We start from the raw sequence: 16,936 nt of genomic DNA, 5'->3' as shown, positions 1-16,936 counted from the left end.
TGTCATCTGACTATATTCTACAGGAAGGCCTGAAAGAGCTTCCATTTATTAGAACAATAAATAATGTTCTGGTGAGACAGACACCAACATCACTGAGAAGCCCTTTAACTTGGGACTGTCATTACAGAACTGGGCTCACAGACAGCAATTGGGGGTCATCCCAACATACTAGAGGCTAAGATGTGTGGCTTAACCATTAGAATAGAAGTGGGCACAGTTATCACAAACAATAACAAATTAGAATGGCAGCCAGGAGCAACCATGGAGATATTTAACAGAATGCAATCTTCCAAGTGGCCCAAGAGATGGACACTTTAATGATCCAGACCCACTGGGTTTAAGCAGAAACTGGGTGATTAGGAGGTAGGATCTTAGAACATCCAACATCAGAGCACTCTAGTAATTTTCCTAGTCTTTCCTCAATGGATGTAAAAGCTATTATCAGAAGGGAAAGGGAAAATCCAAATATATTGAGAACTGTTGGCCATAGGGGCTAAAGTAGCAAATGGTATGCCTTCCTTAGGATGAGGGCATGTAGAAGTAAAGTAATAAATAAAAGGAATTTTGACCCAGGTCTAGCTCACAGAGTGTCCACTGAGTCTGTGAATCCAGTAAGTGGCCATTTCTCTCAACCCTGAATTTAAAATGTAAACAGTATACTTGGTAGATGGCATAACCTTCACATTCATCTCTTGATCTGTAAAATAACATCTATCCCAATGGGGAAAGCCAGGTTAAAGACTCTGAAACTTCTCTCCTTCATGCAGCTAAAATAATAAGTTACAAAGAATATTGCACCTTGGAGTGAGGAGGGTGGATTGCCAAAGATGAGTGCTACCATTAAGGTCTTAAAGTGTGCAGGAGTGGTAGTCTCTAGCATATACCCATTTACTTCACTTGTGTGGCTCCTTCAGAAATTAGATAGATCCTGGTGGATAACAGTCTACTGCAAATTAAACCCAAGAATACTGTTGCTATGCCAGTTGAGGTATCTTTCTAGAGCAAATTATCACAGCTTTAGGTACATGGTATTTTGAATTCACATGATAACACCCATCAGTAAGAATTCACCATACAAGAAATGTTAAACAGTCAATAGAGAATATAGTATAAACAGCTGACCTTAGCCAGCCCCTGCCATGGTCTCCTCAGTATTAACACAATGGGCTTAAATATGAAGTAGCTGTGGATGCAACCTGACAAGTGTTCCAACTCACCAAAGCTAATCTAGCTACTGCTGATACTAGATATTCAGTCTTCTGGAAACCAATTCTAGACAACCCAGTTTAACATAACTCTCAAGAAGAGCAAGCAGCCACTTGGTGGCAGGTTGATTACACAGGACCTCTTAATGACCGAATTGTGTCCCCCCCCCCCCCCCCCCCCGCCGAAAGATATGCTGAAGTCCTGGTACCTTTGAATGCGAACTTGTTTGGAAATAGGTCTTTGAAGATGTATTTAAGATATAAGTTAAGATAAGGTGGCATACAGTGGGTTGGCCCTTAATCTGACGTGTATCCTTAGAAGAGGAGAAGAGACACAGAGACAGACACATAGAGAAGAATGGCATGTGAAGACACAGAACTGGAGGTATGACAATCATGTGACCACAGAGACAGAGATGGGAACTGTGTAGCTATAAACTATAGAACAGGAAGCACTGCTGACAACCACAAGAAGCCAGGAGAAAGAGCATGGTCCTGCCATCACCTTGATTCTAGATTTCTAGCCTGTGAAATTGTGAGAAAATAATTTTCTGTTTTAAGCCATTCAATTTGAGGCCATTTGTTACTGCAGCCCTAAAAACTAATACAAGACGTTTCACCCTTGGCAAGGGATTTATTTCATCTAAAACTGATACGTATTATGGGTATGGTTCGCATTTCCTGCCTGCAGGACCTTGGTCAGCACAACTGAAAGCTTACAGGGATTCACCAACACAGAACACAGCATGCTACTTAACACTGCCTTGGACCAAGGGTCCCAAAACAGAGGTCTTCAGGGACTGGGAAATAGCCATAGTTTTACATTCCTCAATGGTGAAAAATTGAAAGCATTTTCCCCTAAAGTCAGAAACAAGACAAGGGTGCCCACTTTCACCACTACTATTCAACATAGTTTTGGAAGTTTTGGCCACAGCAATCAGAGCAGAAAAAGAAATAAAAGGAATCCAAATTGGAAAAGAAGAAGTAAAACTCTCACTGTTTGCAGATGACATGATCCTCTACATAGAAAACCCTAAAGACTCCACCAGAAAATTACTACAGCTAATCAATGAATATAGTAAAGTTGCAGGATATAAAACTCCAGCTATTTTCTTAGTGAAAACACTTACTCTCTGGGAACCAGGAGCTCTATACCTATAGGTTGCAGAGATATATCCTGGAAGATGGCATCCCATCTTTTCAGGGCATCATCTTCAAGTTGATGCCTCATCAGTACCTTTGAAAGGCCATTCAATTGTTGTATTAGGCCAGCATAGTCTGGATAGTATGTTTGGTGATAGATCCATGGGTTCCATTGGACATGTGTCTACATGTTGTACCATCTTTGGCACATAGGTGATCCTCTGTGTTATTTCTTGCCACTCCCTTGCTCAATGGTGACAGTAAATAGACAAGTGCAGGAGCCATGTCCTGAGAAGGGCAGAGAGTCTCAAACATTTAGGGATAAGGGTCTGGTCATGCTTTGTGTAAGTCACCTGGACCAGTAGAGGTGCTGGTGAAGGGTGAGGAGAGTCTACAAAGGGTGTTGGAGCAGTGGAATTACAAGTTGTACCTTTGAGTAAATTGAATAATTAGTTAATTGCATAAATAGGTATGATGGGCAGTTAATTCAGTTAGCCTTCCTCTTATAATTTTACCCCCAAAAGAGAATAAAATGAATCCTGAAGGATCTCAACTGTGGTGGATGCTATAGTATACCACCTGAATCTACCATGGCACTCCTTCCTCAAGCTGCCTGGACTGTTGACTGCTGACAAGTTATAGTCAACTCTCTCTGTAGCAAAGAGAGCTGAAAGGAGTTGCCTTACTCCAACATTCTGTTCCCCTTGGAGAAGCAGTCCACATGGAACATTTGACTGATGTGGGGGTTAAATGGTCTGGCTCCTTTAACTCAATTTAGGACATCTCTGAAGAGTCCATGTAGCTTCATAGCTCCTCATGATATCTATTGAGGCCTCTAATAAAATTGCATCATAGCTAAATGTCTCCTTCTGTTCCATCTTGCTTGTCTCACTCCTTTCTCAGGTGCTGACTGCATAAACTGCATAAAGGGCATGAACTGCTGCATATGAATCCCCATCTGAGTCTGTATCTCAGGGAACTTAAGCCAAGACAAAGTTTTACTATGGCATTTGAGAACCTGATCTTAAAATTTATATGAAAGAGAAAAATTCAACAATAGTCAAGAAAATTGCTGAAGAAGAAGAACAAAGGTGGGAAATGGGTGTCGTTGGTGGTGTTCTCTGCACTATCAGATGTCAAGACTTATTATAAAGATGTAGGAAATGAGACAGTATAATTTTGCTATGCTGCTGCTGCTGCTGAGTCATTTCAGTCGTGTCCGACTCTGTGTGACCCCATAGACGGCAGCCCACCTTGGGATTCTCCAGGTAAGAACACTGGAGTGGGTTGCCATTTCCTTCCCCAATGCATGAAAGTGAAAAGTGAAAATGAAGTTGTTCAGTCATGTCCAACCCTCAGCGACCCCACGGACCGCAACCTTCCAGGCAAGAGTACTGGAGTGGGGTGCCGTTGCCTTCTCCATAATTTTGCTATAGAAGCAGATAAATAATAATGAAGAATAGAAAACTAGACATAGACTGAAACATACATGAAAACTTGAATCATGACAATGAGTCTAACAGATCATTGAAAGAAAGATGAAATGTTTAGTAACTGTGTTGCTAGAATTTGCTATTTGATAATATAGGTATAAAGAAAATCCAACTGGATTAGTGACATATATAGAAGACAAAACTGTAAAACCTTTAGTTGTCAAAATAGGAGAATATCTTTCTGACATCAAGATAGAGAAGGATTTTCTAAATAAGACACAAAAAAGCATAAACTGCAAAATAAAAGATTAATACATTTGATTGTATTAAGAACTTATTGTCCTCAAAAGTCGCCATAAACAAAATAAAAAAGTAATTCACAGACTAGAAAAATATATTTTAAATTCACACAGCTACAATAGAGTAGTATCCAGAATATGTAGAAACCCTATAGATCAGTAAGAAAAACGAAAACTTCTTTTTTTGAAACAAAATACATGAGCAAGTATCTTTTATAACATTAATAGAAATCTTAAAAAAAAATCTTATAATAAAATAAAAGTTGTCTAAAAATGTGTACCACCTAGATATACACATTTAGCCAGGAGATGTAGAGGACTCATGCCTTTTGCTCATCTATGTACATTTCTTTAATCTTTCTGGTGACTTCAATCCTCATGAAAATCTTATCTTAAATATATTCTTAACATATTCAATATTATAACTAGCAAGCAAAAATTGGTTTCATCTCAACTAGATCTTCAAGCACAGTTCTTGAAAGATATTAAAATTCATTATGCTTAAGAAGCACTATATATATAAACACACATACATATACACATATGTATATACATGTAATAGCTGTGAGCATACATTTTATATGTTTAAACATTGTAAATGGTAGAATTTATTTTTAAAATTAGCCGATGGGGAATTTCTCAACCAGTAGGAATTATGGTAGAAACTGCCTAGGAAATATCAACTAGAAATGGAGGATTTAACCATATCCCTCTCATTTTGCATTAGTCTGGAAATATTAAATATGTTACCATATCCTGCCTTTCCCCTCACACTGAATCCTTGGTGTTATCACCAACATTTAGCATCTTTTTCAGCAGAACATTAATTTTCTATTCCAATTCTCCTCCACATAGTGGTCCAGACAGCCACTATTAATTCTTCAGAGTTGGCAAAATAAATGACACTTATTTGCCATCTCTACTCTAGACCAAGAAACATAATAAAATAAACATTTTTAATTTTAGCCTTCAGGAACATTTGTTCATACAAATAATATATACAATATATTATCCCTCATTGATGAGCACCCTTCTTTGAAATCTTAAGCACCAAACCCAGAATCATAAGGACTTTGAACACTGGTACACATGCCATCTTTTAATGCTAGAAAAGTTTGTTTTCATAAAAGCCAATCTTATTTTTAGTCCTAGTCACTTTAGTCACTGTAACCAAAATTATGTAAACTTTCTAAATAGACTAAATATTCTAAAAATACAGTAGAACAACAGCCTCCACACCAACCAAGTCACAATATGGGTGTCTGGCCTAAACCCACAAAATGAGAATGATGGGAAGGTCATTTATCAAACTGCAGGGACCATAACACACTCCCACCCCTGTGTTGAAACAAGGCAATCAAATAGCTGTTACTCAAAGTGATTCCATGATCTTTGGGAAAGCATCCCTGCATACCTGAAAATGCTGATCATATTAGGCTTATGATTTAAATCCCATGATTATATCCATGTGCGTTTTGAACACTTTTCCATACTTTGAAAAATAGTAACTATTTCCAACTTTGTTACTATGTTTTCAGAACCTCCCTTGAAGAAATAAGAATGTGACATGGGCTGTGGAAAAAGAATTTGTCTCAATCTATTTGTTACCACTTATACTGCAGCCTTGGGTACTTAGATTGCTAAATGAACAGCTGCTTTGACCATTAGGAAGACTTGGAATGATAACATCGAACATTATGACTTTCTCATCTCCTCTTGCATCTTTGGCTAATGGAGGTCCCATCACTGATGCCTTTAAATCACTGAAGCACATTTGGTAAAACAGAGAAATGTGTTTTCCCTTTTGTTGTCACTTGCTATTTGGAAAAGCAACAATGCCAAGCTGCTGCCTTACACCTGCTACATAACTTCATTTACTTTAAAACATTTCAGTTAGGACAATTTCTGGTTTCCATGCTCTAGAAGCAAATTTTTAAAGTATTTTAAATTGCAAGGTCTAAATCCCCACCATTGTATTTGTTGATTAGAAATGTTTTCAGTGGTGAAATTAGCGGTGATCAAGCTATGTGAGATTAGTGGGGGTGCACCACCCTTTCAAATACAGACTGTAAGAATTTGGTGAGTCCAACTTTCTAACACTTTCGCAGCAAGTAAAGCCTTAGCACTAAAACTTCATACCCTGCTATAGCCCAACCCCTCCACAGCAATGACTTACTGGAGGGTTTTGTCATCTTTACTGACCAAAAAACAAATAATCTTGGTGTTGCCAAAAATTTTTTTCTTGCATTTCCTTTGCAATAAACCTTTAAAGAAAAGTGCTCTTACAGTGTAGTGAGGGCAGGGAGTAAAATTATTGCAACATAGTTTAAAGTGACAAAAAATAAAGTGTAAGCAAGATTAATGCTGATCAAATGGAAAATGGTCCATTTGTGGAATATTATGCAATATTAGAAACTATTAGTAAAGAATAATTAAGCTATGTAAAAGTGACTTGGGACATGAGGGTATTCTAAAAAGTGTTATATGAGGAAAATGGTCTATGAGGAAGAGCATTTAATATTCCATTTTTATAAAGCAGTGTGTAGTGTATGTGTGTATGTGTGTGTGTCTGTGTGTGTACATGAAATTACAAAACAATACATAACATGGGGCACTAAATGATAGAGATGAGTGGAATGGGAAAGTGAGGTAAGCAGAAAATAAAAGCTGGGAAAAGACTGTAATATGAAATTTCATTTTGTATGAAATTATGGATAAGGTGATGGCACCCCACTCCAGTACTCTTGCCTGGAATATCCCATGGACGGAGAAGCCTGGTAGGCTGCAGTCCATGGGGTCGCCAAGAGTCGGACACGACTGAGCAACTTCACTTTCACTTTTCACTTTCATGCACTGGAGAGGGAAATGGCAACCCACTCCAGTGTTCTTGCCTGGAGAATCCCAGGGATGGGGGAGCCTGGTGGGCTGCCGTCTATGGGGTCGCACAGAGTCGGACACGACTGAAGCGACTTAGCAGCAGCAGCAGCAGCAGCAGCAGCATATGTGCATATGTATGTTTACAGAAAGTGGAAGAATAAGGTGATTTTCTACCAATGACTTATTGTTCATGGTACACTAAGTAGAAAAAGTGTCTTGTAATGAGTATCTTATGATTCTATTTCAGGATAAAGGGAATAAACCACACTTCTATGTGGATATATCTATGGTCATGTATGCTCGTATGAGCAAAAAATGATACACAATAATAACTTTAGGGTCTGATCTTGGGTTGGGGTGGATTAATAGGATGTGAGGTGCTGGAGTGTGTGATTATTAGATCTGCCAATTTTTGAATTGCATTGTGTTGACTTACATATTACAACACAAATGCACTACTTCTGAAATTTGAAAAGGGGCAAATCTGAGACTGTGGATATCTGAACGGTTTTCTAAACAAGCTTATTTATTTAAAGAATTTATTTTAAACCAATAACCTCACTAAATTCACCAATGTACTGAGTCCTAAGTGGAAATCCTTAACTTAGTTCCCTATTTTGGCCAAAGTGCTTAAAATTAATTCATTTGTAGTACTAAAATTCTTAAGCAACTATCTGACTAAAGCCATTAAAGTTAAATCATGTTCATTTCCATTTGATCATGTTTATTGTCATTTTGGGTTTCCCTGGTGGCTCAGCAGTGAAGAATCCACCTGCAATGCAGGAGACAGGGGTTCACTTCTTGGGTCAGGAAAATCCTCTGGATAAGGAAATGACAACCCACTCCAGTCTTTTTGCCTGAGAAATCCCATGGATAGAGGAGCCTGGCAGGCTATAAACCATGGGGTTGCAAGAGTTGGACACTCACTAAACAACAACAATCGAAGAAGGCAATGGCACCCCACTCCAGTACTCTTGCCTGGAAAATCCCATGGATGGAGGAGCCTGGTAGGCTGCAGTCCATGGGGTTGCTGAGGGTCGGACACGACTGAGCGACTTCACTTTCACTTTTCACTTTCATGCATTGGAGAAGGAAATGGCAACCCACTCCAGTGTTCTTGCCTGGAGAATCCCAGGGACGGGGGAGCCTGGTGGGCTGCCATCTATGGGGTCACACAGAGTCGGACACGACTGAAGTGACTTAGCAGCAGCAAACAACAACAAATTGTCGTTTTTGCATAGGAGTAATGCTTCTGATTTTTGAGTGCTGACTAATGAGAATTACTAAAAATTAGCATTTATGGAACTGCTTCTATATGCCATACATTACACTTTTTTTTGAGCTATAATTTATATTCAGTAAAATTTCCCCTTTCAAGTGTACTGTAACCATAAAAGTCCTCCAAGGAACAGATGCCGAGATGGGAATAAACATGTATTATACTGGCAAGTGTTGGCTTGTTTGTTTGATTGACTTTAGCTATTGTAATAGGAATTTAGTTGTTTGCCACTGATATCTTTTACACAATCCTATACCGCAGGTATAATTTGTAGAACAAATTTACTTTAAATAGCTTGCCCATGGCAACTCAGAGCTGGTCTGATCTTTAAAACGGTGCTTGTAGCCACATGTGACCTATTGTTGCCAAGATCCTGAGTCTTCCTTAAGTGACAGTGGGTTGTGCATGTGGTTACTCAGAAGCAGTGGAGCATGGAGTATATTTCCTGGCTAGTTCCTCAGTTCAAGGATGTGATCAATATCACAAAAACTTTCAAAACCTTTTACTGACTTATCTTTGCATAGTAGGACTATGCAAAGAAAATATGGAAGAGTAGAAAATAGAGAAAAAAGTCACCCACACTCTATTTAGTAAGCACATAAATTTAAGTTGCAGTTATGGCAGTTGAGGGGAAAATTATTGAAAGATAACATCAATAATAAGCTGGGTGAGGCTACTGTAAAATGAGTTGTTTATTTATGTAAATTTTCTCTGTGTTTCATGTGTAGTGATGACATTACTAAAAATCAATTTTTGGTTTTTAGGACCACAGCATAAAATTCAGAAGAAATAAGAACATGTAGACAAATATTCAATCTTCTACCTTTATGATTCAGATTTTTGTAAAATTAGTGGAATGATTCGACTGAAAACTAGCATTATTAATCATAATATGACTTCTAAGGAATTCACCTGATGGAAGGTGGTAGGGAAGAGAAGTTAAACAAAATCTTTGTGATGTTGTCTTTAATGTTGTTTTGGTCTTTTATTTTCAGCAGGGATTAGAGTGGCATTAAGGAAGTAAGAAATGTAGAGAAATTAAATTGTGTGATTTATGGGTAAATAACTTAGTAATACGACCCCAGTGAGACCAAGGGGTTGGGATTTGAGGGTGGGTTTGAGAGAATATGATTTGAAAGCTATCATTTTTTTCCCTGTATTTTTTGCTTTTTAAATCTAGGGTTACATTTATTCCTGCAGAAGGTTATCAGTAAAATACAAAAACACAGAAACAAGAACACAGAAACTAGTCTTTATTCCAGACCCCTTGTGTATATGTATGTGTAAACTAGCAAGCTATAAGCTCTAGAGAGCTTAGAAAAGGCATCCTAGCCTCTATCTAACCAGAACATCAATGTTTATCTACCTATCCCATAATTAAAATCACATGTCTGACCATAAGCTCTGAGTGAGGGTTTGCTTACCTTAATGCTTGTAAACTACTTGGCCGCTTAAGTGTCATTGGCTCTGTGAATTGAATCAGAAGGGAGAAAAGTGTCAATGTCAGAATCTACTTTAGGCCTTTAAGCTGATTCTACAACTTATAAAGCCATTCATATAAACAAATTCCAACCTCAAATATTTTTTTCCTCACCTCAGTCCATCAAATTGCAAGTTAAGTACTAATTCTGGTTGGTTGAATAACTCAACAGACCAAAAATATGTACTCATTACCTTAAAGTGCAAGTGATTTGCAAAATTTCACCTAGATGTTTTTATTCATGTCATGAAAAATTATGTATATTACCATTATTCAATATTTAGTCATCAGCCACTTTCTAAACAGTTTGAAATGTCAAGTCAAACCTAAACTTTATAAATTTTAAAGTGTTTAATTACACTAAGAAAAGAAAAATAGGATGAAATTATTCAGAGCTTAATTCTTAGACTGTTGAAAGGAAAATGTAAATTTTAACAATTTCCAATAGGTTCAAAATCAGAAGTTAATTTTATTTTTCAAGTGAACCAAATTCTTTTGTTTAAATGCCAATCTATTCATAGAATTACAAACTTACTGTATTCTAGAAAAGACTTAGATAATTGATACAAATATTTAAAACAAATCATTGATATTAATAACATACAAAATGTATGCATTCTAGATAAGTGATTCCATTCAATTTTACACTTAATTGAAACATGTTAGATTTCCAAACATAAGTTTAATTTTTTCTTCCTGAGTTTGGTCAACTTTGCCTTAACAAGTAGTGCATGCCTGCCTGGTTCTACCTTTTTACTCTACTGGAATATATAAATATCATATTAATGACATTTTAGTATTTGTTTTAATTCTATAACATACTTTATCTTACAATATCTTTTGTCTTTACTTTTCAAGTAAGGGAACTATTTGTAGACCTTAATTCTTGACTAAGTAGATGGAAGCATTTCTTCAGAGGCATCTGAGGTATGGTAATATGACTATGACCAACTTGATAAACGTACACCAAAAGACCGCAAGACATTTACCCATGTAAATTTAAGAAAACAGAATGCAAAGATAGGAGGAAGAGAAATGTAGAGAGTAAAGTGAAACTAGCTTACACAGAAATAATAAGTGACTTTACTGAAGTGGTTTGTGTCTTGACCTACTTTAAAGAGGAAGCTATTTAGAATGATCATATATTATGCCAACTTTCTTATAAAAGTTAGTGAACCCAGTGGAGGAATTTTTAGGAAAAGATTTAGCTTTTTTCCTTCCCCTGTATTACATGATCTAGACTTGTAAATGGAATGACTTGATTTCAGTGATTAGCATCTGCACTGTAAATTCATCAGTTCATTATTAATTATATTTTGTCAAGATTTTTTTTTAAAAAGCGTAAAAAAAAAAAAAGCATAGAATGATCCCCTAAGTAAACCATTCATTTTGATAGTCACTGAGATTTTAAAATTAAATTGGAATGGAAGCTTCAGTTTTATAAATAAAATAAAATAATTAATTCAAGAACAATAGTTTTAATATAACATATACTCTTTTAGAATAAGCATCTGATGAAGTGTTCTGACTTTCCAAGAAAAACTGAATATTCAAACTAAATTTTGTATACAATTTCTCTGCAAGCTTGTACTTTGACATGAAAGTTTAAAATTTTTAAAGTAAAAGTTGGGATCAAGTTAAAGAAATTATGCATGCAATAAGGATCTCTGAGTGATTATGTTTATCATTGCAAGACTGAGCACAATTTGGCCCAGATTCTTAGGAGCCAGGAGAAAATAGAAACCCTAGCTATGATGATTCTTATATTAAAAAAAAAATGAAACATAGCTCTTAGGGAAAATTAAGTTATGCCTAGGAATAAAGCATAAACAGTTCCCTCTGGGACTATTTTGTAAACTTTACTTTGGAAACTGCATAATCTTAAATTCAATAGTAAATTTCATATAATTTCTTATTTTGGCCATTTAATAAAATAAGAGAGCATAATATTAGTAGGAACCTGGAAGCCTATTGATTGTCTGAATCATAGAGAACAGGCATTCAACTCACCCAGTTGTTAATCACTTTTATTCTTGGACTATGTGCCCTAAAATTATACTTCTTCCTCAAAGTTGGGCTTTTATAGGTATAATTCAGATATCAGCCCTCTGAAAATCTCTGCTACATCTAGTGTTATGGAAGGTAGGTAAAGAAGAAATAAAATATGTATTTAAAAAAAAATCCCCAAAGAAGAAAACCAAAACAATAAAATTAGATATAAAAATTGACAAACTTTCCTAAAATTTAGGATATACATATATAAATATGCTCTGAATGTACACATTGAAAGGGCACATTATGTGCCTGGGAAAATAGACTGAGAACACTGAGAAAATCTAACAAAATTATAGGTCATTCAAGAAAGTGAGTACATTCTTTTGACATCTGGATTAAAAGTCTAAATCATGTAAAAATGAAAGAAAAGCAAATTGTTAAGAATCCAATAGCAAAATTTTATGCCTTCTGGGGTAAACCAAAAATGAAAATCTCAGCCAAGTATTTTATATTCAGATAAATTGTTTTCCAAGTGTAAAGTCAAACTCTTTTCAATATCCCATGAGTTAGTCCTGAGGTATCTACTAGAAAATTAACCTTCAGACAACTAAAAGGACTGGTAATATATAAGGACTGGTGGTGAGCATTAGCATATAGTTAATTGTAGCACTATGAATAAACAATGATTAAAAAGAAAGTACATAATGCTTGCTCTTGAACAGGTCTCAATAATTAATGATCTTAAAGGTAGTGGTGGTTTAGTTGCTAAGTTGTGTCCGACTCTTGTGATCCCATGAACTGTAGCCTTCCAGGCTCCTCTGTCCATGGGATTCTCCGGGTAAGAATACTGGAGTGGGTTGCCATTTCCTTCTCCAGGGGACCTTTCTGACCCATGAATTGAATCCAGGTCTCCTGCATTTCAGGAAGATTCTCTACCAACTGAGCTACAAGGGAAGTTCTACTACATAATGTACCAATTCTAAAAGTGACATCTTCCCCAGGGGTATAGAGTAAATGGCAAGAAGGAACAGGGATAGAACACAGACTGCTTTAAACATATTTTGTTTTATAGAACTGACTTTGAAACCATGCAAGCATTTTATGGGCTTCCCTGGTGGCTCAGATGGTAAAGAATCCACCTGCAATGAGGGAGACGTGGGTTCGATCCCTGGGTTGGGAAGATCCCCTGGAGGAGGGCATGGTAATCCACTCCAGTATTTTTGCTTGGAGAACCCTCATGGACAGAGGAGTGTGGCGGGCTACAGTCCATGGGGTCAAAAAGAGTCAGACAAAAAAAGTTGTATCTCTAAACATTGAAGTTAAAATGAGATAAATGAATCTAAATGGGTAACTAGTTGCTGGCATAATAACACAGAAACTAATCAAAATAACTTAAAAAAAGTTTTGGGCTGTACATCCCTAACAGTATATGCCCTAAATGACAAAAATTGCTGGAAAAATTTAAACAGTTTTTTTAGGTGAGTCAGAGGTAAAGAATTTGCCTGCCAATGTGGGAGATGTAGGAGACACAGGAGATGCTGGTTCAATCCCTGGGAGGGGAAGATCCTCTGGAGGAGGAAATGGCAACCCACTCCAGCATTCTTGCCTGGAAAATTCCATGGACAGAGGAGTTGGCAGGCTGCAGTCCTTTGGGTCGCAAAGAGTTGGACACAACTGAGCTTGCACGTAAATATGTTTTTTCAGTCATTTTATAGGTAGTAGTGATTGTATTGCAATTCAAAAATGGTATGTATATAAAGTATAATTCTATGATCTTATAATTCTGTAATTCAGTGTCCTTCACAAGCAAGATTCTTGGCAAGGGAGAAAGGAAAAACAGATGTCAGAAAGAAGAGATTAAGTAAAGACCTTTTAGTCCTGAATTTGAAGTATCAATATAAATCAATGATATTTTTTACTTGAAAAAAACTATTTTCTAAATTTTTCAACTGAAAATTCCCATAAATACTGATGCACCCATTAACAACGAGTACCTCCAGAACCTAGAATTTAGTGCTGAAATCTACTTTCTTTCTTTCTGAAAGGAGCCAGAGCTCCTTGGAGAAATAGCTAATTCCAGGACTGGGACAGGAAATGTACAGATCATGTTGTATGCTCTTGTCACATCAAATAATAAGGAAGCTATCAAATATTACTAGGTTTATGTCAAAGATTTGGGAACCAACTTGCAGAGATTGTCAAAGATGAGACAATACAAAGACCAATGAGAGGAAAAAATACTTCAAAAGATTGAAATATATCAAATAAGTTTAAATCCAGGAGTTCATAATGATAATTAAAAATTTATCAGCAATTGAAAGACACTAGTGAACCAACTCATTATCTTGAAAACTTATAAACAAAGAACTACTGGATAATGAAATAGAATAGTAAGATTTTCTTTATTTTGGTATTTTAGCAAATAAATAAAAAATAACTGATAGAATATCACTGTCTTGTAACCCAAAATGAAAGCAGGGGTCCTCAGGCTTTTTGGCACCAGGGACCAATTTCGCGTAGACAATTTTCCACATACCAGGGATGGGGTGGGAAGGTTTGGGGATGATTCACGTGCATTACATATATTGTGCACTTTATTTCTAATCTAATGCTGCTGCTGATCTGACAGGAGGTACCTGTGGATGGCTGGGAGGTTGGGGGTCTCCTGAATTAATGGATCTAGGCATACAGTTACTGCTAACATCAGAAAGAGCAAGATAACCAGATAGGTGTCTCCTGATGGAGGAAAAAAGTGCCTCCTAAAAAAAAAGTATTTTCAGAAAATCAAGTCTGAATCTGGTCAGTCCTCCAGGTTCAAAGACTAATTTATAAAAAATTCAGAAGGAAGAGGAACACATTAAACTATACTTTGGGGATGTAATCAGCAAAATCCTATAGGACATACAATCAAGTTTCTTCAGCAAACACATTACAAAGAGAAAAAAAAAGACAGAGTCAGAAACCAATAGATGAAAAGCAACTTCAAATGAATATATTAACCAATCACATGTGAGCCTTGTTTGGATCCTGATTCAAACTAGAAAAATTTGTAACATTAAAGCAATAATTGGAAATTTGAACACTGAATATTTGATAATATTCAGGAATTATTAATTTAAAAAATATCATGATATTGTGTTATATAAAAAAAGTCCTTTTCTTTTAGAGTTACATACTGAAATATTTGTTCATAAAATAAAATGTTGTCTGGAATTTGTCACAAAATAATTTGGCAAGATGAATATAGGGTAAGGGTATTTTGTTAAAGCTGGATAATGGCACATGGGGAGTTTACTACATTGTTCCCTATATTTTTGGGGGTAAATGTTCAAAAATAAAACATTTAAAACAAAAACCTGCATGGCATTGTCACGCCCTGAAGACACTTGAAATATTTGCAATTTTCTCCGTTAAGGAGTTATTTCTTTTCCGCTGTGTCTGAAGAAAGCAGCCAGTGCTGCATGCAAGATCAGCGAGGGTTAAAGAGAATAAGCAGCTGATACATCTGGGGAGCATTAGCTATGTTAAGGACAAGCCAGCATGAAAAGGTAACCGGAAGAAGCAGCTGAATATTCTCTGGTCAAGCCTTGAGGTCATCTGAATAGAGGGACTGTGGTTTACAGACTAGCATAGGACATTTATCATTTCAGCACTTTGTTTCAAACCCCAGCACAAGAGTTCCTTTGGTTTGGAATTGGATCAAAACCGAGTAAAAGACTTTTTTATTCTCCATAAGCAATTTTAAATGTTTTGTATACCTTTCAGGAAAGAAAAGACAGGATTTATAATATAGTAACAAAAATTGAATGTCTCTTAGAGTTTTTTCTATATTACAAAATTTTTCATTAGCCATAAATGTGAATATGATAAACACTTCTTTTGACTGTCCTATCAGTTTACGATCTACAGTATGTATTATATGTGGCACTGTGAAAAGCATGGTAGTTACAGGGTTATTGCAATTTCATGGAATGTAAGACTGAAATAAAACAAAATTATCTAAAATATTGACTCTGCCATTTCTCATCTTGTTGGGTTGGAAAGTTTATTTTGGTTCCCTCATCTGTAAAACAGGATGTTTTGTAGTAAGGTTTAGAGATAATGCATAAAGCACCTCACCCATAGCTTCAATATGTGGAAGAATTGTCATTTTCAGATTTGCTTTCTTATAATCAATGAATTCTGCCACTTGCCCTTGAGTAAAGGCATCTTTCAGTATGACATCTTTCTCTTTTTATAAACACCACTATTAGGTGCTGTCTGATGCTATCAGATCAATCTCTTCTGAAGAAAAACTTGAAATGAGTCAATGCTCACAGATTCATTTTTCTCTTGTGGTAAAACAATGTTTCTTAAAAGTTAAAGACTTTTGGATAACAATGTGCAATAAAGACTCAAGTGCAATACTAGTTTTAATCTTCTAATACTCTGATAACTAATACTAAGAAAGATGCAAAAGTGTGTAGTGGATTACACAACTGGAGAAAACACAGCTCTGCCTGAGTCAAAATGGAAACTGAAGACTAAATATGCTATACTTCAGCCATTCGTAGTTTGAGCTGTGACATGGCCTATCTTCCTGGTCTCTTGTCTTTTCTTATTAAAAACAGCAGTCAATAATTAAGATGTATAAACTATTTTGATGCAATTTTAATGCACATAACTTCACGATATGCTTATAATCAGCCACATCTATATTGTAAATTTCATTCAAACTACATGATAAAATAAGTCCCTTTTACTTACAGCAAAAGCTAAGGCTAGCAAGTGTTTTCTATCAACTTATGTGTCATTTAATGTAGGACAGAAGTTTACAAAGCAAGAGAGCTGGCAGTTTAAGTAACAGTTAGAAAGGCCATGAAGCCACTCTATAATGCTATGGGCCTACTTTCATTCCTACTAGTTACATCATTAACTAGAGACTGAGACTCTGGGAAATACTATATTTTTTATTGTACTGAGCATATTTATTATATAATCAATCCAAATCCATCGCAGAAAGATTAGACATAGTAAAGTTAAAAAAAAACTAATATCTCCCATTCAGAAGTAATTACCATTATTATAGACTTATGCATCTCTATCCAGATTTTGTATGAACACAAGAAAAATTTAATTTTACAAATATTTGGCCAACTAGGTATGTTTCATAATTTATTTTTCCACAAAACTTTTGATATTCTTTTGCAAATATTTTCAATGATATTTAATACAGATCAACATTA

At 36.0% G+C, this 16,936-nt stretch overlaps 1 long non-coding RNA gene across 4 annotated transcripts in view; it reads right to left on the bottom strand.

The window, feature by feature from the left end:
- The window catches only part of LOC113891514, a 187,362-nt gene that overhangs the window by 79,086 nt on the left and 91,340 nt on the right, over window positions 1-16,936 (bottom strand). For all 4 annotated transcript variants that reach the window (XR_003510783.1, XR_003510782.1, XR_003510785.1 and 1 more), the window contains one exon: window positions 9,661-9,703. This is a non-coding gene — a long non-coding RNA (uncharacterized LOC113891514). The remainder of the gene's footprint in view (window positions 1-9,660; window positions 9,704-16,936) is intronic.

Source organism: Bos indicus x Bos taurus, chromosome 4, assembly GCF_003369695.1.
Source record: "Bos indicus x Bos taurus breed Angus x Brahman F1 hybrid chromosome 4, Bos_hybrid_MaternalHap_v2.0, whole genome shotgun sequence".
NCBI classification, from domain to species: Eukaryota; Metazoa; Chordata; class Mammalia; order Artiodactyla; family Bovidae; genus Bos; species Bos indicus x Bos taurus.
The sequence above is the reverse complement of the archived record's forward strand: the minus strand, read 5'-3'. Positions and strand labels throughout refer to the sequence as shown.